At 33.7% G+C, this 24929-nt stretch overlaps 1 protein-coding gene across 11 annotated transcripts in view; it reads right to left on the bottom strand.

The window, feature by feature from the left end:
- Window positions 1-24929, bottom strand: part of LOC125682084 (cell adhesion molecule-related/down-regulated by oncogenes-like) — a 230502-nt gene that overhangs the window by 190131 nt on the left and 15442 nt on the right. For 3 of the 11 annotated variants that reach the window (XM_048922477.2, XM_056154421.1, XM_048922481.2), the window contains exon 1: window positions 2828-3849. The exons of 5 other annotated variants lie outside the window; for them this stretch is intronic. The gene's annotated coding sequence lies outside the window, so the exon portion shown is untranslated. Of the gene's footprint in view, window positions 1-2827; window positions 3850-24929 lie in introns of those variants that run through there. 3 more of the 11 variants (XM_056154423.1, XM_056154420.1, XM_048922480.2) reach the window with 3 other exon arrangements.

Genomic DNA, 24929 nt, shown 5'->3' with positions numbered 1-24929 from the left:
AAACTCCTACCCCTGGGATCACGAAATTTACAATTTTGGTAAAAGGCAACTTATAAATATCTATTCAGTTTCAATTTAGCATCAATAGCATTAAAGAAGATATTAGCTAAATGTTTTACACATAAACACTATGTGTCAAGTTTGGCCTTGTCCTGGAGCCAGAACCTCTACTCCGGGGGTCATGAAATTTACAATTTGGTAAAAGCCTTCCTGTTCTACATGACTATGCATTTAGTTTTTCTCCCAGATGTCTAGTTGTAGAAAAAGATTTTTGAAAACTGGTCAAGTTTTGGCAGTTTTTGTCCCTACCCCCAAGACCCTAGGGTTCAGGAGTCCTGAAATATAAAATCTGTGCCCCCTTTGTCCCAAAGGTGCTTTATATCAAATTTGAAAAGAATTAATAGGAGAAGTTAACAAGATGTGTTTGAAACACAAATGCCCCCGATAATGGCCAATTCCAAAGATGGCCAAGGTCACAAGGACAAATATCTTGGTACCAGTAGAAAGACCTTGTCACAAGAAATGCTCATGTGCAAAATAAAAGCTCTAATAATTACCATTTAGAAGTTATGACCAATGTAAAAAAAACAATTAAAAGTAGGTCAAATGCCAAGGTCAAAAGGTTTAGTACCCATGGAAAAGTCTTGTCACAAGGAATACTCATGTGAAATATCAAAGCTCTATCACTTGCTGTTCAAAAGTTTTAGCAAGGTTAATGTTTTCAAAATGTAGGTCAAACTCCAAGGTCACAGGGTCAAACATTTTGGTACCCACGGAAAGGTCTTGTCACAAGGAATACTCATGTGAAATATCACAGCTCTAGCACTTGCTGTTCAAAAGCTTTAGCAAGGTTAAAGTTTTCAAAATGTAGGTCAAACTCCAAGGTCAAGGTCACAGGGTCAAACATATTAGTACTCACGGAAAGGTCTTGTCTCATGTGAAAGTTCCAGACAGAATGACGGGGAATGACAGACAGAACAAAAACAATTCATTTTCTATCATGTCATGGCAAAATGTTATCTTCTGTCTTATTTTGTGAAATCATAACATATTCAATTATTGTATTCTATTTAACAAACAATTAAAAAACCAATGTGCAAAATACTGTAGTGACAGGAATTCATGAAGGTTCTTTTTACTACCTGTAAAGGGTACCTTTCCCTGGCCTTTTGACCAAAAACTGAACATTTCCCCTTTCAAAGGTGATAGAAAAATCTTAAATTGGAGAATACCCAATACATATGATTGTATATGAATTTTCAACAGAAATCCTTAATATGTAATTTATTTTCAAAGTCCAACAATGTAAATAATGATCAGTGATCAGTCATTTATAGATACAATTGTGTTCTGAGATATTGTAATCTGAGAAGGACCCCACTCCCAACACTTTCCGTTCCCCCTGGGACCTCATCCCCGATTCTCAAAAGTTCCCCTTCAATATGAAATGGGTAGTAACATCTAAAAGCTAGATAAAACAAGTGAGTATATGTTGACTGCATTAAAAATTGCATTTAATGTTCAAGGAAATTTTTTTTTTAAATTATGCAAACTAGCAACATAGAAATGCATAAAGTTTTTGTGGTTGAGAATCCAAATATACATAAACACCAGAACTCAGTCCTGTTGACAATTAACTTGTTTCCTGTTCTAAAAAAATCCACCCTTGTTTGGATGCTTATATATTTATGGATTTAAATGAGCTTAATGACACATTTCTCCATGTCAAAAACATTCTCCTCTTTCTTTTGCTAGTCTATAATGTGTGTTCTTTACCTATACCCTGTATTGATCGACTCATAAACATGTTTTTACTGTAGCACTTTCTATATACATGTACTGTAATTAAAGTAGATTCATCATTCTAATCAAAATAAATTCAATTTCTAGTTTATATAGGGGGAAGGGGGGGTTATACTGGTTATTTTAATAGAATGTTCCAGCCTGTGTGTGAATGAAAGGAATGCGACATATGGGTCCAAACTTGTGTCAAAAACACTTTTATTTACAGTGATAATTTTGTCTCATCAATGTTTAATGAAATATTTAAGCTGACAATTATGAACACCAGCTGTGAAGATGCAAAAATAATACTGTCATATCCAAAGAAGTTTATACCATCAATGAGTTAATTTTGTTTCATTTAGGCATGTATAATTAACTAAAATGCAAGTATTTCTGGTCACAGATGAGCTAAATTAATTACTATCCAGCTTAAATATCCACAACTTATAGGAAAAAAAGCTTTTCCAGCCTGAACCTTTGAACATAGGAGCAGCCCCAGTAACAAATTGACATAATTAAGGCAAATGTAGCACGGAAACACGGTACATGTACAAAATTTCTTTTCTGGCTTAAGAATCAAAAGAGATAATTGAAAGATTAACTTGTATAGAAATGATCTAGAGCTGGTTTTGCTAGTCTGTTCTTCCTTTTGATCAAAAAACTCTGCACATGTTGTGTTAAGAATTGGGTTTACACCATACAGGCACAGAAGCTACCAAGATGAGATGTGCTGTGCTTGACCTAGATCTGGTTCTCACTAGCCACTGGCATGAGCAAGTTCATTCTCTTTTTTATAACTTTAAATTTACATCCCATTTCATTTCTCTTTGCCCTGCCTCACACAATAAGAACTCCCAATTCAAAAAGTACCACAACTCCTTAAAACATGAAAACCCATTTGGTATCCAAGATTAAGATGATTCACTCAATTCAGATGTTAAAATGGCATCTATATCTAAGAATTCACATGCAATGTTTATTTCTTCTCCATTCTCAAAAACCATTTAGTAACAATTAAATTGCTCATGAACCCAATACCTACCTGTGATAATCATGTAATTATTTCCCACTTAAAGTTATTTCTTATATTTCCCAATGTATCTGCAAGTGATAAGCATACAAACAGGCTGATTTATGAGAAGATTTGTATATCAACATTTGTTTGCGAACTACATGTAGCACCCATTCCACAGAAGTTTTATTGTAGGGTTACCTCTGCTGAACTATAAAATTCAGCTCACAACATTTAATGTAGCTACATCAATTTTCCACCATTCACAAAGAGACTTCCAATGTCCAGCATGATGAATCTGTTATTTTACACAATGTACAATTTGTGTCCTGTCTTGCCATCATAAATAATCACAATTTACATTCACCAGTCAGAGGAAAGTGGAGGATAAATCCAAACAAAACACTCAGGAGCAAAGATTTCTTCCTTCCAGAATGCTACACATGCACACATTTAATGGCTGATTTTGTGTACACACCAAGAGCTAGAAACGAGATGAGAACCTCTGCAGTAAATTTGTATCCAAGTATCAAATAACACTGGCAAGTTTTTTTTGTTAGCCCTGTCAAAATATAAATAACTCCACGTGGTTTCCCCAGAGGCAAAGAGGGGAGGAAATTGGATCCTGCTTCTTCTGCCATATTGATAACAAATAAAAACATAAACACATTTAGATCCACTGTGGCAATGATGAAAAATTATCAAAAACAGAAATTTCATACCATTCACTAGGTTTTCTCCCTATTAATCATTCTGGCCTCATTTGATGCTGAATTTTTAAATACATTTTACTTTCTGAACTATGAAGTTCACATTTCCAGCAGAAGGGCCCCTATAACAGAACATCTGATTTGATTTGCATTACAACATAAATTTTAAACTTAAAAAAAGAAGATTAATGGCATTTTCATCCAACACATCGAATTTCAGAGCTTTATTTGAACATCTTTGCTGAAGAACAAGATTTTCCCCACAAATCAGAAATGCACAAAATACTCTATAATGAATTTTCAAATAATATATCGACATTCAATTACATACCCACACCCACCCCCGCCAAAAAAAAAAAAGATTTTAAAATTCAACAAATGTGTCATCTTCAATCATTTTCTGACTTGCTGAACAAATGATTTTCCCCTTTTAGAAGCCTCCTTCAAACAATTTTTTGAGTGAAAATCTCTTTCTCTTGTAATTCTGGAATAGCCATTATTTCATTATTCATTCTGAATGAGAAATGGGAAATCAAGACATCTGACATTTGCACCAATTTCTCAACATACTTTTTTCCTGTTAAAGCTATCATGTCCAAAGAATTTCATGCCTGTTAAATCACCATCACTCAAGTGTTTCTCTTCAACTGCAGATTCCATTTTTCAAAGTTTTGACACCGAATTATAAAAGAATATGTACTACACCTCTAATGAAAAAGAAGCTCACACTCTTTAAGTACAGAATGCAAACTTACACATCCTATCTGTTTTTGTAGATGATTTGTGAAATTATAGTATGAACAGATCTTGTATATATACAGTCCCTAAAACGTTCTACTTTACCATTCTCCATTCGCTCACCATTCGATCAAAGTGCGTTCACCATTCGTTCATGGTGCGTTCACCGTTCACCAACCTCTTACGTTCACAAACCGCTCACTGTTCTTTCAAAGTTGCCTATTTTTCTTTGCATAGTCATTCAGAACTCCAAAGTGAAAGAATTGATCTTTATAATGAGGACAAAATGAAAAAAGAATGCATGCGCAAAAGTGGAGGGAAACTATTAAAAAAAAACAAATATATAATTTTATGACTAAAACTCTTAAGTGAATTCATATTTATCTCTGATCAATTCTAACTGACAAAATAATCTTAAAACAAAAACAAAAATATTTACATTAAATTTTTGCAATCTGAAATACAAAAGATATAATTCTTTTTTTTTTAAATCTCGCTATACCGAATGAAATGTTTGTATGATTTCGTTGCTGTTGTGTTGAAAATTATTTCCAAAAACATCACTTGTTTCAACTAAGGGGCGAGATCATAAGTTCTATGTCTGATAAAAAAAACTATAAATTGACAGTTTTCACCAAGACCCACCCCCATTAAACCTAAATATGATGAATGTTGAAACTAATCGATTAACAAGTAAAAACATGAGTATAAATAACATTTTGTATATACCTTTTCTACTGTTTATTCACAAATGAAAGTGTACGTTAAAACTATTAATTTTCATTAAAATGTAATATTATTATGTGGTTTTTAACAGTCACTTGTCTCTTTTCTTTTTCCACAAAATTGTAATCGATGTTGGATGACATAAACTTACGGGAGTTTTTACTCCCCCTCGATCCCCCTATTTAAATTTAGATTTTTATCTGACATCGATCTTTTGATTGCCTCCAAGTCTACACTTATATCAACTTAAATTATTCTCAATCACATCATAATTATAGGAATATCAATTTCTTCACCATCATGAAAATAATTACAGCTATGAATTGGAGTTTGGTCAAAATCCACTATCATGGTTTCCATGGCAACCATGCATAAAAATAATAAAATATGTTTGATTTCTGTCATTTTGTGGGGTAATTTCTTTAATCTGTAAGTTTTATGAAAATCTGAGACCATGTGTGCCGGACCCCTTCAGAATTTTTTGGGTGTTACAGAGAATTGCTCTTAATCTAACTCTTCTTAAAAGTAGGTCAAACTCCAAGATCAAGGTCTATGAATACATGTATGAGAGCCCTATTAGTCACCATTCAAAGGTTATAAAAAAGGCTAAAGTAATACACACCACCACCAACCGTATCTTCAATATGTGGGCATGAAATACCCCCCTCCAAAAAAAAAAAAAACCCAAAAAAACAACCATCTTTCAACTGACACATTTCTACATAGAGAAGCCAGAACATAGAAAATTTCTTTAGGAATTGTTTGCAATGCTTGCGGGTGGCATCATGTATCCTTTTTACCAATTATTTTTTAAAAGTCTGCATGTAACTAAATAATTAACTAGACTTCCTGGCCAGTGGGTTCTGGAAAAAGTCATACTTTTTTCACTTGGCATTGTTCTAGATCGAACCTTATTCCATAAATGTTTTCACTTTGATTCTCTTAAGTTTAGTTCATCTGTTAAATATGAAAACAAAATTGTTATTATGTCTTAATTTCTTTCACAGGAAATGGCAATCCAGCCAAAAAATATACACTTTCATGAAATAAACACTGACAAATGCTTTGTTCTGTTTAAAATTTATGTAATTAACTGCTATATAGGGTTCATCAGAAAAATAAACATAGGTATTTTTGCACAGGATGTCAAACATATGCAGACTTGCTAGACCAATGTTTCTTTCTTTCTGACTATTTCAATCATGTATCTTTAACACAGCCTGAAAATAATTATCATAAACTTCTTAAGTAATTGTGGCATGGTGCATTAGGAAGGATCATTAAAAAAAAGTATTTCAAATGCATAATCGAAACATTATGTACAACAAGAAACCATATCTACATAACCCCATTGCCTTTGTACTGCAGCTGTCACACAAATATTTGACACAGATTGAGTAATATCTACAATTTTATACTTTTTAAAATAAATTTTTTAATTACATCTTTGCAAACAGTGGGAATGTTTAGTGAGTTTTCTTGTGTATTGTTAGGTGAATAGGTAAATTTTCCATCTTACAAGACCTTTTAGCATTCTCAAATCTTTAGTGTTCAAAAAGTAGTCAAATTATTCAGACCTTTCGAAGAATTTCTATTTTATCAAACATGATGCAAATAATGGAATCAAAAGAAACTTTAATAAAATCCACTTTAAATCACAATATATTGTATTTCAAATGAAAGTCAACAGAACTGCAATTTCAGATTTCAATACATCTTTCTCCAAGAGCCCATCATCAGAACACCCATGACCCCATTTTGAGTGCAATATGAAATGATTCAAACAATGGCAAACTTTTTTTCATTTAGAGCTGTGATTTATATTTGACTCAAAATTCAAACCAGAAAATTATGTGTAAAGTATACTTTAACAATTCTGGAAGCTATTAAAACCATTGCTTTCAATAAAAAATATTCAAGTGAAAGGCATTGGGAATGATTTAATATTTTCAGAAGGGTAACTTCTAAAATTTTAAATTTCTGGGTGCAGCCCAACATACCTTGTTCCTATGGTGGTTAATATCTTAAACAATATCCCCACACAATTGTTTACAATTCAAGCAAAAAAAAACCCCAACTTTTTGGGATGCTTTACTACAAATACGAAAACCTCTTTACAGAAAATAAATCCCTTTATTTCAATATATATTCCAGAAAATCATATTCATTATTTATGCAGTATTTCAAAACTAAATCTCCCCTTACACACACAAATACTAGATCCCTGTAATATGTCTAGGGAGGCAATAAAGGAGAATGGAAGGGCAATAACTCTTAAGGAGGTACTCTACATGGTCAAATGGCTGACTTCCTTTTAAAACATGGATGAAAATATAAATATCAGCAATATTTGTCTATTCATTTAAAAAATCATCGCCTAGCTGAGTAGCTCAGTAGGTAAACACATCGACTGCTGAACTGTAGATTGAATGTTTTAAATTTCAAAATATTGTTGTATATATATCCTCCATTTTTCATCCATATCAAATTTCTCTGGTGTAGCATACCTCCTTAAGGACTGTAGTGATTTTAGAGGGTGGAATTTAGAATTTCCAGTTGGGCTTGGAGTACTCCGATATCGCACATGCTATTTTCTCTCTCTTTCCCTATATATTTGCATGTAAAACTTTGATCTTCTATTGTGGCCCCATCCTATCCCCGGGGGTCATGATTTTAATAAACTTGAATTTGCACTATGTCAGGAAGCTTTCCTGTAAATTTCAGCTTTTCTGACCCAGTGGTTCTTGAGAAGATTTTTAGATGATCCCACCCTCAACTTGGCACTTGTTAAAATTGTAATGTTTTGAAAAGAAATCTCATGAATTCAAACAATATGACAAACATTAACTTAAGGGCATAGGATACTCCAAAAAAATGCTATAGAATTTTGTAAAACTACTTGTAAATGTTTTGATATTGCTAAAAACCCATATTTACCACAAAATTTTCATTAAAAAAAAACACCTTTAATTTTGCATTATGAACACATCTTTATTTGAAATTTCAATGGGAAAAAAATTATCCAAAAATTGAAATCCTTCAAAAAGAACTTTTTATTGGTGTATTTCATGTATTAATGACTGATTGATATTATTGTTTGATCAAGTAATAGAAAATCCCACATAAACACAATTTTTACTTTATCTGATGTGTCCAAAATCTTGGGTATCCTATGACCTTAAAAGTTTTTGCTTTTGGGTATTTGCCCACAACGCAATCCCCAAAAACAGTTCCATGCAGAGGCCAAGTGCATGATCTCTCTCCCTAGGAGGAAATTGTTGCATGGTCTCTGTGCTATTTGATTTACAGCAATTTTCTTTAAAATTCCATTTTTTTAATAGCTCTGAGAACATTTTTCATGGTCAAATATTACTATATCAACTTTCACATTTAAATGTTATCACATGAATCATTTAGCTGTGAATAATTGCAATAATCACCCATTTTAAAGTGCACATTTCTGCAAAACATTACAGACAGTGATCACCTGAATTAGCTGTCTCTAGATAAAAGAGAAACAAGCTACAAATTTTCCTTATTTTCAAAGTAAATTAACCAGATACTTGTATCTATTTTCAAAACAGCACATCGGGGAATGTTGTGGCTAAGGTCTGATGTCAAAAAATTATAATGCCAACTTAAGCTCCTGTTGAGAAAGAAATGCTAAACCTAAGTGTATTTCACTGAGATATAGCCATAAAATTTTGCCAAAGGGGAATAACTCCCCAATATATATATAAATACATGTAATTTAGAAATAAAAAAAAAAAAAAAATATTTACTCACTGTAGGAAAACTCTAAAACAAACGAATTCCTTTAGCAGTAGTTACAGGCTCATATCTACATTTTGAAAATCATTACTCTGCAATTCAAAGAGCATGTACCAGGGGGCATTGTTTAGCAAGTGAACCAATTCCATTCAAACAGGCCAATGGGGCTACAATGCTCACGTGAGTCAAAAGATTTTTCACCCTCTTTATTCCCACAAAAATTTTTGATCTCATGATCATGATCCCACCTAAGTCACATGGGGTAATGACTTAACCCAACTAGAATCCACTCAACATAGGGATGCCCTATATTCCCATTATAATTCATGTATCAAGTAAAGTTTTGTCCACAATTCTAGCTCCACCCTAACCAAATGGTCCATATCTTTAAAGTTTTTTCTTTAAAAAAAAAAAAAAGATTTTTGAATTTCCCCCATACATTCTCATGTTAAATTTTGAATCTGTATTGTAGCCCAAACCTATCCCTGAGGACATTGATTTGAAGAAACTTCATCTACACTACTTGGGGATTCTTATTTACTAATATGACTAATCCTGGCCCTGCTGCTCTTGAGGAGAACATTTAAAAGTGTTTTCCTATATATTCCAGTGATGATTTTGTGAACTTTCGAAAATATCTGAATAGACTGGAGGTTGAAGGAGCCACTTTAAGGTCTTCTTGTCGGGTACAGGGGCAAAGCCCCCAGCCACTGTAGAAAATTAGGTTTCTGCAAGCCTCAAAAAAGCATAAAAATGTGTGAAAATTAGTACAATTTTATTTATTTCTACATGTTGAAGTTAAGGTAGCTCCAACCTCATGTCACTTATGAAAATTAATGATTCAAAGTAGAACAAGAGGCCCATGGGCCACATCGCTCACCAAAGTCACCTTGGCTCATATTTAAAGATTTTTCCTATATATTCGGATGTAAAACTTTGATCCCTATTGTGGCCCCAACCTACTCCCGGGGGCCATGATTTTCTCAAAATTTAATCTGGACCATGTCAGGAAGCTTTCATGTGAATTTAAACTTTTCTGCCCTAGTGATTTTTCTTCAGAATATTTTTAATGATTTTCCCTATATATTTGTATGTAAAACTTTGATCCCCTATTGTCGCCTCATCTTACCCCCGGGGGCCATGATTTTAATAAACTTGAATTTGCACTACATGTGTATGTCGTGAAGCTTTCATGTAAATTTCAACTTTCCTGGCCCAGTAGTTTTTGAGAAGAAGATTTGTGAAGATTTTCCATATATATTTGTATGTAAAACTTTGATCCCCTATTGCGGCCCCATCCTATCCTCGGGGGCCATGATTTTAACAAACTTCAATCTGCACTATGTCAGGAAGCCTTCATGTAAATATCAGTTTTTCTGGCTCAGTCACGTTCTTGAGAAGAAGATTTTTAAAGATTTTCCCTATATATTTGTATGTAAAACTTTGATCCCCTCTTGTGGCATCAGTTCCGTGGCCGAGTGGTTAGAGCATCATGCTCAAAATCACACGGCTTCTCACCTCTGGTTGGCGCGGGTTCGTATCCCGCTCATGCCAGTAAGTGAGAAAGTTTCCCAGTTTACTTTCGGAAGGTCAGTGGTCTCTTCCCAGGTACATTGTATCTGGGCTCTCTCTTCCACCAATAAAAAAACCTGGGCGCCACCAGATAACTGAAAAATTGTTGAGTGTGGTAGAAAACATCAATCAATCAATCAATCAACCAATCCCCGGGGGCCATGATTTTAACAAACTTGAATCTAGATGATGTCAGAAAGCTTTCATGTAAATTTCAGCTCCTCTGGCCCAGTGGTTCTTGAGAAGAAGATTTTTAAATGACCCCACGCTATTTTTGCATTTTTGTGATTATCTCCCCTTTGAAAGGGACATGGCCCTTCATTTGAACAAACTTGAAAGCCCTTCAACCAAGGATGCTTTTGGCCAAGTTTGGTTGAAATTGGCTCAGTGGTTCTGGAGAAGAAGTCGAAAATGTAAAACGTTTATAGACAGACGGACGGACGGACAGACGACGGACAACAGGCGATCAGAAAAGCTTACTTGAGCTTTCAGTTCAGGTGAGCTAAAACCTGTATTAGATCCGGGGAGAAATACGATACGATGCTATGTGCAGGATTAAGCCCACAAGAAAAGCAATTTTAAAGGGGGGGGGGGGGGGGGGGGTATAATGCTAAGTAGGGATTCCTACAATCCTACACTCTGGAGTAAAGACTGACTCAGGTCTATAGATGAAGGTCTAATTTTGTTCAGGTGTGAACCCCTTTCACAGTTCACTTCAAAATTTTTAAAACAAACTTCAGTAATTTAAGGTTGATCGATCCTCATGTGATGTCATAGATTTTTGCAAAAATTTTAATAAATTAATCTTTGCGCATGATAGAAATATATCTTTCTGAGGAATATTATTCACTGGATATTATAAAAAATCTGGTAAAATATTAATATTGAAAATTTTTATATTTTCCATAGATAATCAATTATTTATGATTTAAAAAATGTTGTCAAGGGCAATAACTCCTGTGCTGGAATTTCCTCAATTGGATGTCTATTATACATTGGTTTCCCTAATATCCATGATTAATCTATACATATTTATGAATTAGCAGTTTTTTAAAACTGTTGATATTTAAATTTTGTCATTTCAACAAGTTTTTATCTATTCTTATTATTCTGTTTAACGAAAATGTGTGATTTTCTGATGTTGATACAGTGTATATACTTCTGTTTTTGTATGTCTGACATCTTTAAAAAGGTGGCAACATATATATTTTCTTTGGTTATTAATTGAATTAAACTATATTGAGTAGAAATTAATAAAGTTTTTCCACTTTTAACCATTAATATTGATAAGTCACATGAGGATGGAGCTACCTTAAATGTATTTCATTACATTCTTCAAAGCAATTGAGAGTAATTAATTACATTAGTTAAAATCAAAATGTATGGTATTCTGTAATACGGAACATTCGGGATGTGCCTGAATGACCGATTAGAATCAACGTTTATACACCGCGGTCACATGATAGTAATCAATTGCAAATCGGTAAAGAGCTATGTGTAGGTGTACGATGACGATCCAAATCACTATTGGTGCTTAGTACCTGGGTGTGGATTAGATGGAAGGGAAAAAGGCGCATTTAGATGCGGATCCTTGGATGTAAGGTGTGAAATTTTACCGATATCCTCAAGATATTCCTAAGATTTATTTCCCACGCCAACTCACATAATTTAATCAAATGCATTTTCCTATAAATGGTTGTAGTGATTTCTTTCTCTGAAAGATAGCATTCTAGTGCAGGAATTGAAGTATTCCATGCTTGTTTACGTAGTTGTTATTATTATCCGGAAGTGACATGCCCTACAAATTACGTTCAACACGCAATAAAAATCAGAGTGGATTCATATCTCAAAAGTCCCGTATTGAAAGTATTTAACAATTACATTTCCAATGTAAATGATCCCAGCCCTGTACTCTCTATTTAAAAATTTGTAAAATGATCAAATTTTAAAATACAGTATATATACGGGTAACTAAATATTCAAATACAACATATATATAAGATATTTCGTGTCATTTTGAAGATTTTTTTGCTGAAGTCCAGGTTATGGTATAGGTAAGAATGACATTCTCTTCAGATCTTTTAAAACAAAAATTATATTTATATCAATACCATGTAAAATGTTTTTTAGATAAGTATTTAACTAGGTGGGTGAACAGTCCCATTTCTATTGTTTACAATGCTTAACTAAAGTATTTCTGATGGCCAACCAAAATTTGAATATCAGTTGTTGAGTTACAAGCACGATACAGCACTCACAATTCTTTGAAATGTAAACAATTAAGACTCGTGCTATGTTTTTGTTTACATATAGATGACTTAATAGAAAATAGCATGTTTGAAAGAAAATGAGATGCGCCAAACACTAGAAAATATTTAATTTCTGCTTTTATATTTCAAAACATTTCTCGACCTCAGAGGCTATCCTGCAACATACATGAAAACAAAATCTTTATCTCTTAAACACATAATTTTGTTCCCCCATTATGGTCCCTTCCCCCCTTCCCGCCATAATTTGAACAAAACCTGAATCTGCATTACCTGAGAATGCTTGCATATATCAATATGACTAATCAAGGCCCTGCTGTTCTTGAGAAGTAGATTTTAAAAGATTGTTTCCTACACAGCGATTTTTTTCTACCCACTGGTACTGGTACCCATTCAATTGGGGAAAATAGCGTCAAAATCGAAGAAATTGGGAATTTTCTACCAATGTATCGGCAAATGATTTCAACTAAAAGAAAAGAAAAAAGAGAACAAAAGTAGAAGTAGTTGTCTCTTTACAAACATTTTTATGCTAATATTTGCTGTTGTGAGACATAAGGAATCGTCATAGGCTCGTTTTAGAATCGTCGTAGTTCTACAAAACACGCAGACTGCTATGATCTGTACTTTCGATTTAATACCGGAAGTGGACATTTTAGTTAACTTCTACAACGTTTCAGATTAAGTAAATTACGATGTCAGCGGTCTATTTTTCGGCAAGTAAATTGGGAATTTTTAGTCTCAAAATTGGGAAAAATCAATGGTTTTTGGCATTGGGAATGGTACCGTTTATCGGTACCAGTTATATAAGGGGAAAAAATCACTGCTACATATCCCCATTTAAAACTTTGATCCCCAATTGTGGCCCCAAACTACCCATGGGGTCTATGATTTGAACAATTTTGAATCTGCATTCTTTAAGAAAACAAGAGTTCACAAGTTTTATTTTCTGGCCTAGTGGTTCTTGAGAAGATAACGAATTACCTCACCTTATTTTGACAAATTGCTGCTTATCTCCCCTTGCAAGGGGGGTATGGATTGATCCTGAAATGAACAAACTTGGACGACCCTTTGTGTCAAGATTGGATCACATTGACCCAATGGTTCTGGAGAAGATCAAAATATCAAAAGTTTGCAGACAGATGACAGACAACAGGTGATCAGAAAAGCTCATTTCAGCTTTCAACTCGGGTGAGCTAAAAATGATAACAAAACCCTTTGGAGGTTACATATTAAATGTCAAGTAAATCTGGAAAGCCTGCAGAAAATATGAAATTAACCTTTGATATCAGAAGCATTTTGTTCCCCATACTTTCTGTGTTAATTTAGCAGTATCACATACAAAACATTCCATATGAAGGGGAGATAAATGTGTCATGCAATATCTAAATCACCTGTGATTAAACATAAAATTTCCCCTCTACCTCAACTTTAGAATAAGGGCATTGGATTTTTTTTTCAACAAGCCAATTTCCTTCTAATCCAAGCAGAATATCAAATCCAATATACCAGTACCTGACACAAATTTTGTCTGATAGACCCAAGGAAGAAAACCTATCCTGACCCCAATTATACTATAATGCTGCAAAGAAAATTAGATTACCAAATTCAAGCCTGCAAGACAAATCCCCTTTGTTGTTTTGCCCACAGAGAGTAAAACAGTTTGATAAAGGAAAAGGGGAGATATGGGCCTGGAATGTAATCAGGTTAATTCACACCAATATAAAAATGCAACAACAACAAAAAATTACTGCAGTATTTTGCTTTCTTGCAGTAGAATTAATAAGGTATATACCTCATCAAATGCTTTATGAAAATGTCAATTGATACCAAAAAGTATGGAAGGTGGCTTTAGAGTGTATAAGTGCTATTCACAATATGGCTCTGTTTGTGTTAAAATTCCAGAAAATAACAAATATGATAATTAGTTGTGTAGATAAACTAGAGGTAAATATGCTAAAGAAACACAAGCTTGAGGGCATTTACATTTCCATGCTAGTGAACAACTACTTGACACATACATAGAATGATAGTGAATTCATTCTGTCAATTTCTTATCTGAATCACTCATCTTTCATAGTAATATTCCTGCATCTTCCATTAAAAAATTATAAATTCTTTCATACTCAGTTTCTTCCAATTGCATAACTTTTAACCACAAATCAACCACCAACAAGAAGCCCACAGGCCTTATTGTTCACCTGATCAAGTTAAAAAGTATCACTAGCCCCAAGGACTACAAAATTTATAATAGCTTTCCTGTCCTTCATACCTAAGCTACAATTCCAGTATTCAGCAGAGAATAAAACACAATGTATTCTTAAAATAAAAATGCCTCTGAAAGTGTCCTGGCATACTGATGAAAGACTTTACATAATGTTACATTAAGACTATATGACTATTTTTGACCTGTCCAAGAGTCAGGCCTCAGGCCTGTACAGAAAAACCTAGCCTTTGTTCATGTGTAACTCTTGAGCTGTGCATGAGAACTGGATTAGAAACATATGCAAATTAGATAGTTTTACAGATATGCTTATGTGCAGATTTTAAGACTATATGTTAGAGTAGGATTTGCAAATAAAATTCCACCTGAATTCTCATGAGCAAGAGGTGAAGTTTCTACATATTGATAGCTAACGTGAAAAAGACATTCTGTCTTACATGCAATTGTACCCCTGTGAGATGAAATTCATAACTTCAGGAACTTTTATGAATTCTTCATAAAGGACTTGAGCCACGAACCACCAAAATGGCCTATTCTTAGATTTTAATGAGTTTTACCAAAAATGCTCCTTAGGACGTTGACTTTCATAATACGATGAGAATCAATGAGTTACGGGTTGCTATGGTTTCATATAGCGCTCTGGAGTTGAAGATGTTGGATACCTCATGAAGCCATTTTCCAGTACTTAAAAAGTTTTAACACATGCAATATTCTTGAAGAAAATTATGAATGTTATATAATGCATAATATTGTTTAGGTGCTGAATCTGTTCAAAAGATAACTATCCCAAAAAAATTATGTCTAAAAAGTAAAACAAATTAGAATTTGGTTTCCATGACAACAATTTAAAAACAATATAGGTCTTTGTCAATTATATTATAGGGTGACATCTTAAGTGGTTTAAGTAGTTTGTCGGTAGCTCATTTATGCCAGCTATTAAGAGACTCCACATTTATCGTCCACACCGTTTTAGCTATTCTTTAGTCAGAACGGAAGTCTTATCAAGATATATTTGTACCAAGCTTCAAACAGAATTTGATCGGCCTATATAACCACTGCTCCACTTTGACGGCAAAATCTATTGTCCCGTTGTAAATATCCGGGATGTTTTAAGCAGGATAACATATTATGTGAATGATTGCTGTATTTGTCAATGAATTTGTACCAAATCTTAACAAAATAACGTCACTATGGTACTGAAAAATGACAAACAAAATTTTATCTATTTTCCCACTTTGTTTGGAAATACTGAGACTTGGTACATAGCTTGTAATGATTTCCATCATCTGATTTCATGACTGTCCCAGATAACCATACCTTCCACACATACATATATCGTTTTGCAAAAGTAACGAATTATATCTTAAATAATTATTGCTAGTATCTGTTTAATTAACATGCTCACCATTCTTTTTCAATAAAAAAAATCGATCAGAAAGGAAAATAAAAATCCGAACATCCTTCGTAATTAGCAAGCATTGTTTTTAACAAGAGTACCGCAAACGGTACATAATACGCCTGTGAAATACTTACATAGGGTGTTTTTCTTGTGCTATAATTTGTATAACTTTGCTTTAGGTAGTATCAGCCATCATGAGGCTGTGACAAACTTTCATATGAACAAAGGATCTTAGCTTAAAAATCGAGATTTCCTCAAAAACTTGAAATTCAACAACCTGTAATTTTCTCAAAAATTGTAGAAAATCAAAATCCATCCCACATGCACATCTTCAATACCCATACAAACACTCCACAAAATAAGAAGGCTCTCACTTGAAAACTGTGGGAGGAGTAGGGCGGACAAATTATGTACCCTCCATATAATAATTATTTCCAAATAAAGGGGCAAAACTCCTGGAAAAAAGGTCGAAATGGATCAAAATTGCAGATGATCTAGAGTGACCCACAAAGAAGCTACACAGCAAGTTTCAGCATGATATGTGAAAGGGAAATGAAATTATAAAGAGAAAACCCCGAACGGACGGACGGACAGACATCTCTGTACCATAATACGTCCCGTCTAAAGACGGGCGTATAAAAAGGGGAAACAGCCACATGAGAAGTTGACTTTACAATTGTTGAAACTTCTCGACATCCTAAACAATTGAAAACCTAAATAAATAAATAAAAATCTCTGCAAAGCAGAGCACATTCCCTCGCAATGAGTGTCTACATGATTTTTCTAGTAGTCATGTAGTGACATTGACCTTTGCTCTCAAAATTGATAGGGTTTTTCATCTTTTAATAACAAAACTCAAAACTACATGCGAAGTCTGAAATAAATAGAGCAAAATATGTGGCTTAGAGTGTCTACAAACTCGTGTTACACATTTCCAGGACTGACTTGTGGTTCAAAATTTTGATAGAAAATGTATGTGGAAATACTTGCTTTAAAAAATTAAATAGAAATTTTGTAATACCTATCAAATTTAACGAAACAACACAATTGGCACTGGTAATCAGGTCTTTCCCCTCATACACATATTGATATCACCCAGCTGTACAGACAACAATTCCGCTCACACGATATTTAAAAAGACATTAGTTTTCAACAGAAGTTTAAACTTTGCTGATAGTTTTTTTCATTGCAAAAAAAAACAACTTTTGATACCAATTTTCATTTAATTTGAAAAAATAAAATCTTCCAGCGAGACAAACTTCCGCGGTGGCCTAGAGATTAGAGCGTTTGCCCCGCATGTGGAAAGCCGGGGTTCAAATCACAGCCGTGACAGACCTAAGTCGTTAAAACAGGTAGTGACAGTTCCATCGCCAAATGCTCGGTATCAGGTGTGAATGTCACGGGTCCTCGGAGATTACCTTAAAAACGGATGTCCCGTGTCGCAGTAGGTGTGGCACACTAAAGAACCCTCACTGCTCAAAGGCCATAAGCACCGAGCAAAGGCCTAAATTTGAATTAAGCCCTTCACCGGTCATGGTGACGTCTCCATATGAGTGAAAAATTTGAGAGAGACGTTAAGCAAGATACAATCAATCAATCCAGCAAGGCATACGAAATAGATGAAATATTGTCTCAAAGTTACAAAAAGGGAGTGAAAATCCAGAAAAATCAAGTACATGTATGGGTTTGACTTTTAATTTCAAATAATCAACATCTGATTTCCCAAAAACAAAGTGACATGTGATTTGAGTAATTAGTATAGATGGAAATCAAAGACAGAAAAAATTGGTAAAATACACATTAGATGTCACCCTAAGCATAGGCCATTACAGGGTGTTCGTGGCTCGAGTCCTTTCATGAAATATTCATGAAATGTATTTCATGAACAAATGATGAATATATATATGAATAGTCATACTTCAGCCCATAGACTCAATTTAGGGAATGAACATTCATGCATTTTCATGAAGAGACTAAATTGACCAAGTATTTACATATCACATCTTTATGAATATTCATGAATATTTAAATACACACACCTATCTTTATAAATGTGACATATTTACTTTTTTAAAAATAGTAATACATTATCATCAAACATTTATGAAGTTGCGCTCCTTGTTGTATGGCAGCTAGCACTCAAAAGTTCCTCCAACCAAAAAAATGCAGTTTTTTGTGCAAAACAGTGTATTTAAGGTGAAATGTCTGATTATATTGGTAGGCCTAAAGTTTGAGATGCATTATGAATACTATAATACAAGAGTTTGAATTGTGATATTGAAGGTTTTTGAAAGTTTTCTTAATTTGTTTTCGATCTAGGTATGTGAGCTTTATATGAACACTACGCATCATAGAAGCTAAACATTATCCCCACATCTGTACCCTGCAGTATGTAATACAGTACGACCAACGCGGATCCCGTATTAGACCATATCTCTCCCCCCCCCCCCCCCCCCCCCCCGCGGTGTGTTAATCCCTCCGCACTATCCATCTGTGAGATTTCATCGCAGGACATAGTTACACCCCCGTGGTGTGAAGTACTGTTATTTACCTTTGGATTATCTTTTTTAAAATTTACTTAATTGTCAAGAAATTTTAGGCAATATTATGAAGTCAACCCCCCCCCCCCCCCCCCCCCTTACAATGCTAAATGCTATGTGCCTGATTGTATCACATGCTTTCATTGTGCTTTTAATTCTAGGTGTCTGTTATTTTTAAAACAGATTACTATTGAACTCCTCAGTATTAATTGCATAATTTGGACAAAAATAAACGTCAAATACACCTATACCCCCCCCCCCCCCCCCCCCCAACTCTACAATTTGCATACTTTAAAAAGTTTTCTCCATAAAATTAAGGAAATTAAACCTTGTTTTTGTCATAGATATAATACAGCCTGTTAAAACTTGGTATACTATAGAATTTGGTAATGTAAGTTTTACTATGCACTGTTTGTTAATATACAACTATGGACTGTTTAGCAGGGAGACATCACCAATTATCAGGTCTTAGTAGGGTTATCACTCGAGGGCGCCAATGCGCCTAAGGGTGATAACCCTACTCAGACCTGATAATTGGTGATGTCTCCCTGCTAAACAGTCCATAATAGTTTTATTATCCTGAAGAATCTGAACGTTAAAAAAAACTATCACACATTTATTGACTTGTACCATACTTCTTCTTTTTTTAAATTTAAAACTTCAACAAATTCGTAACAACTTTCTCTGCAGACAATTCTTATAACTTTTCAATAGTTTTCAAGTGGTGAAACCAATGTTACCCTCAACTACATGCACTATTTTGTTTTACATTCAATGTGATTGTCATACATTTATTAGATGTAAAGCAAAACACTGAGATTAGAGAAAGTTAAACGAGAGAAAGCTTTCAATTGTTACGTCACAGTAGAATGACGCAAAAACATAACGTCAAACGTAAACATTTCGTAACATATTTCAAAACAAACACGTATTTCATCAAGTGAAATGCAAAATTGCATTCGAATGGGAATATTTTTCTTCTCAATTATTATTTGTGACCGTTACTGTTAACACTAAAGTTATAGCTTTATCCCTTGTGCCATTAAAATTTATCTTCTAAAGGGAGACAACACAGTTGTCACCCTGCACGTGAGGGAAACATCACGAATTGTCTCCCTCCACGTGACCAGCCCTCGACCAATGAAATTGATTGTATTATTCTGAAGGATAATAATACTATTTATGTGAAGCTTAGGACTGCAATCGTAAGCGCGCCCCCAACTTCCGGTGTAAGTGGAGTAACTGCAAAAATGTAGGCCATTAATCCCTTCAAATTTGTAAATTTTAAATAAACAGTGTGAATCATATTCTTAAAAATTCTTTAACATATTATATGGATACTTTTACAACAAGAAAGAAAAAGTGAAAACTAAAACAAGATGTGTTTGTGAAATGCTGATGCCCCCATATGGCCAAACTCCAAGGTAAAGGTCATTATAACAAAAATTGTGGTAGGAAAAGAAAGGTCTTGTCAAAATGAATACACAAGTGAAATATTTAGAAAGCCCTTTCACCATCCATTCAAACGCTATGGCCGACAAACAGATGAACAGACCAAGAACTATATGCCCCTGAATCTCCAATAATGTCTAAAGCGCAATGATAAAGAAATTGCCATAGGTATGTATTAGGGTATTTAAGCTTGCAATTCCAACCATTCATGGCGTAGAAGCTATCAGTGCGATAGAGAATGTAATCAAAAGGAGGATTACAGGAATATCTTGAGACTATATCCACCCTGCATACACTTCCTAAGACAACTGAGGTCTTACCCAAAGGACAAAATGAAACAGCTTGACATAGATTACAAGACTTTTAAACACATTACAACAAATATATATGCTAACTGGCAACAATTTAGTATTGACCAAAATTATTCTAAGTTATGGAGTTCATCAAAACACACCTTAAATTTTCTGGAGAGAGAGAGAGAGAAGAAAATTAAGTCATATGAAGAAGCATTTATAATGTTCAGCTAACCTTAAACAGATGGAAACCATGAATTTTCCCCAAAGTGTGAAGATACTCAATCACAGCCAAACCACAAACAAGATCACTTCACATCTTGACACTTTCAGAATAGAATGGGGAACCCTTCACTGAATAGAGGGAAAAAAATCCTGCTGGCCACTGTACAGGGAGCAAATCTCAGGCTGTGGTTAGCTTGACCTCATATCAAGAGAAATACATTAACAAACTCTATCCACCTGTCCCTCTGTAAACAACCCAGGCATAATCTTATCACCAAATCTAATCCTAGGTATTTGCTTGAAATGACCATTTGAATTTCTACCCTCTTTTCCTTTGGGTTCTTCCTAAGTTAGCACTGAGAAAACATTTTTGATGTAATTCACCATAGAGGCAGAAGAATGGAGAAATACAATGATATAATGTTGTAGACTTGAACTTCAAATGAATTTCATATTGTTGCCTGAATTTCAAATTTGATTTAACTTAAGACAATGCAATCTGAACCTCGTGACCCTAATATGATGTCTTAGCATATTTTCAAGCAAAAATTAGAATTTAATTGACCTAGCAAAAATCCTGTAAAAGTCATTACCATCTGAAATATTTTAACATTATAGTTTAACATTAACGTATAATCTTAACAAAGTCTTAAATAGCAAGGTAAATGATGACACACAATTAACTCTTTACATAAGCCAAAAACATGAGCGAACCAAAGATGAACGGAATAAAATAACTAGAAAAAAGTGTTAAAAAACATTAGAAACATGAAAAGATTTTTATTCCCTTGTGAAGACAAACTCCAAAGACAGAACAACACTTTTAGTTTTGTGAAGACTTTGTTTTACAAAGCTAAAATGGAATTCTGTCTAAAGAAGTCTTGTATTCTGTCACTATTACATGGATTTTCATTTTCATTTCCGGTAAACCTTATCCTTATAGAGAAAAGGCTCATTAAACTATCAATCTTTCTGTAACACACAAATATTTTTTGGGAAGAGAAATCAAGTTCAAAAATAGAATTGTCTGTTAAAGTGATTAGGAAACAAACATGATTATTAAAGGAAAGTTGAGGATTTTAAAAATGAAGACTTAATGAATTCACTGATTCACGTTTTTGTTGCAGTTAACAGTGTTCTATAATTTGAATGAAAACTTAAAAACATCATGCCTCTTCTCCCAATAAAACATACAAGTTCATTGATTATATTTTAATAAAGCATCAATGAATTAGGGAATAAACATAATATATAATTTGATTGACTGTAAATAGAAGGCACAACCTTTTCTTTTTTGAATAAGAAATGACAAATTTTTTATGCATGAAGTTGCAAATCAAAAAACAGACTGAATCTCTTTGTCACCATAAATCTCTGGCTGAAATGGATATTTAGATTGATGCCTTCACCCAATCTATGAGCAGTCCTTCATAATTTATGCCTGGAAATTCACATTCAACTTGGCCAATTCTAGCAATTAATATGCACTTAGGCGACACTTAGGTAAATCCTAAAATAAAAACAGTCACTAAATTTTCATTCAAATGAAGACCATGATGTAATTTTTTATCTCCTGATAATGAAGAATTTCAATAGTCTGTTTTCCTTTATTAGAGAAGCTGCCCATACATACTTTATATCACTAATAAAGAACAAGAGGCCCATGGGCCACATCACTCACATGAATCACCTTTGCCCTTCTGTTGTTCAGCCATTGTGGTTTTTAAAAGATTTTTTTGCAATCTTTATTCCCATGAAAATTTTTGACCCCATTTCGTGGCCCTAACCTATCCCTACAAGATAAAAAATCATGGTATCAAATGACTAAGATGTTACCATAAGGAATCGCATACATGTGATCAAATAGCTTGGACATAACATCAGGAGTTTCTTTCGCTGTGCTTAATATTATTTGGGAACACTTTTAAAGTTGACTGCACGCATACGCTAAAAACGTGATTACCCTTCATTAGTGAGAATGTAAACATTACCATAAACAGGTGTTTTGATTGAAAATAATGGAAAATTCCGTGCAATGCTGAAAAGTGCGACACCCACTCAACATGACGCGAATTGTCTCTATAAAATTGACAACACAGTCAGGAAAGGAGAAGGTACGCTTAGCATATGAATTTGGCCTAGTAAAATCAAGAAAAATAAAGTAGATGACACACTTTTACCTATCGAAGTCATTTGGGGGCAACAACCTCTGTTCAAATATACAAACGAAATGGCGCCAAATTGTCACATAGTAGAATAGTACGCTCCCAAATTTACATGGATGGCTATTTCTCAAAACTTCAAAATTTTACTTACATTTGTCAATATTAAGATATGAGCACATTCAAGGCGATGGATGATAATTGCGTGTGATAAACGAACTACTTCGATTAATAATAAAAAGGGTCTTTTATCAATCGCCTTCCCTGTGCTCATGGTGAAATTATAAAATCTGACATTTCCGGAAAAAATTACGCATCACACACATTTGATACTAAGGTTACATATATGCGCGACAAATCATAAATTAAGGTGTGTGTTACCTTTTCGTGTAGTACAGATATGATATAAAGAAATATAATAACATTTCTATTAATTTATGTGATCATTATACATGTAATTCGGATTTTCAATTTCATTCAGTGTTTTTATCTAAAACGATAGTGATATAGTCGACTGTAATATTATCGCTTGTTACATGAACTACACTCGTTTAAAATTGGTTGTAATACGACAAGGATAATAATTCTCGACCAACAAAATTTATATTTATATCAATAGCACGTAAAAGGTCTTCTAGATAAGTAACTAAGTGGGTGAACAGTCTTAATGACATATACAGTGTATGGAATCGCAGTTCAATCGATTGCGGTCCTGGACAGGCTGGGATGAACCGGGTAAAGGTCTAAAAGGACTGAATTGGAACCAATAGAAATCGATCATATTTCAATAGATAATCTTAAAATTAAGTTTGATAAATTAATACGAACAGCATTGTTTTGGTATATTTCCATATTAATGTTTACATGCTCCATGTGAACGTTTACATGTGGCCTTTACGTTACGGAAGGGGATATATACTGGGAAAACGCATACAAATATTGTACTGTACTGAATAAAATCAAGAAAAACAATCTCTATCTTTCATACTTTTAGACATCTTAAAATATTCAAAATTGTAATATAGCATACATGTACATGTATGCTACTAATATTCTACATAGGTCTAATAAAATTGATACTTGTTTAATAAGATTTAACAAATACATATAAAATTAAAGATTGCTTTTCCATATGATTTATATTTACATGTATAAATGCAATCATTATTTTGTATTCAAATCAATTTTATCTCATCTTATTAAGTTTTACTAACAAGGGGTGTTATATTGTACCAAAACTAATAGAAACTATTATCAACAGTCGCAAGATGGTAACTAAATCGTTGTAAAATTGTAAAAATGACGTCACAAATCTTACTAGATTGCGATTTGAATCGCTGCCAAGTTGTTTTTACGTCACAATGCACTGTGCTTTAGGCACTATTTACATTTTCGGCTGTGAGTGCTAAAAAGTCAGCTGAGATGTATTTTCCAAAAAAAAGTGTACACACTACATTCATTGCACACACTATTCATCCACATAGGTATTAATTCAGCATATATCATTAAAATAGAAACTGTCAAAACACGGACAGAAACCAATTTCGTCTTAGTAGCTCTTGATTAATAGAAAATTCAATTGAATACAAGACCTAACCCATAGAAAGGATAAAGGAATAAATCAATTTCAGAAAAAAACAACTACAATGATAACAACTTAGTAAAGTTTAGTCCAATTTCAAACTGATGTTATACAACAGGATGACAGGTCCGGTTAACCCATCACATAGGAAATTAGAAATAATAATTCATAAATGATTAAGAGAAAAAAGGGTTTTAACCATCCGAAACCTTCATCTTAAAGCTTTTAAGGTAAGAGAGAAATATTTTTACATGTTATACCACTAGTGTTCGGATTTACGCGATGCTTATCCGAAATTCGCCTACCTTTTATTTCGCTAAGCTTGGCGAATTTCAGCATTATCAACCATAACAAAACTATATTTTAGGCTCGAAAATCTTCTCTTTCAAAATAAGTCCGTCAAAATGTTCTTATTACTTACTTTTCATTGTAGGAACAAATGATTAAAACGGAATTGAGTTTTGTCGGATTTAT

The sequence above is a fragment of the Ostrea edulis genome, chromosome 2 (assembly GCF_947568905.1).
Source record: "Ostrea edulis chromosome 2, xbOstEdul1.1, whole genome shotgun sequence".
NCBI classification, from domain to species: Eukaryota; Metazoa; Mollusca; class Bivalvia; order Ostreida; family Ostreidae; genus Ostrea; species Ostrea edulis.
The sequence above is the reverse complement of the archived record's forward strand: the minus strand, read 5'-3'. Positions and strand labels throughout refer to the sequence as shown.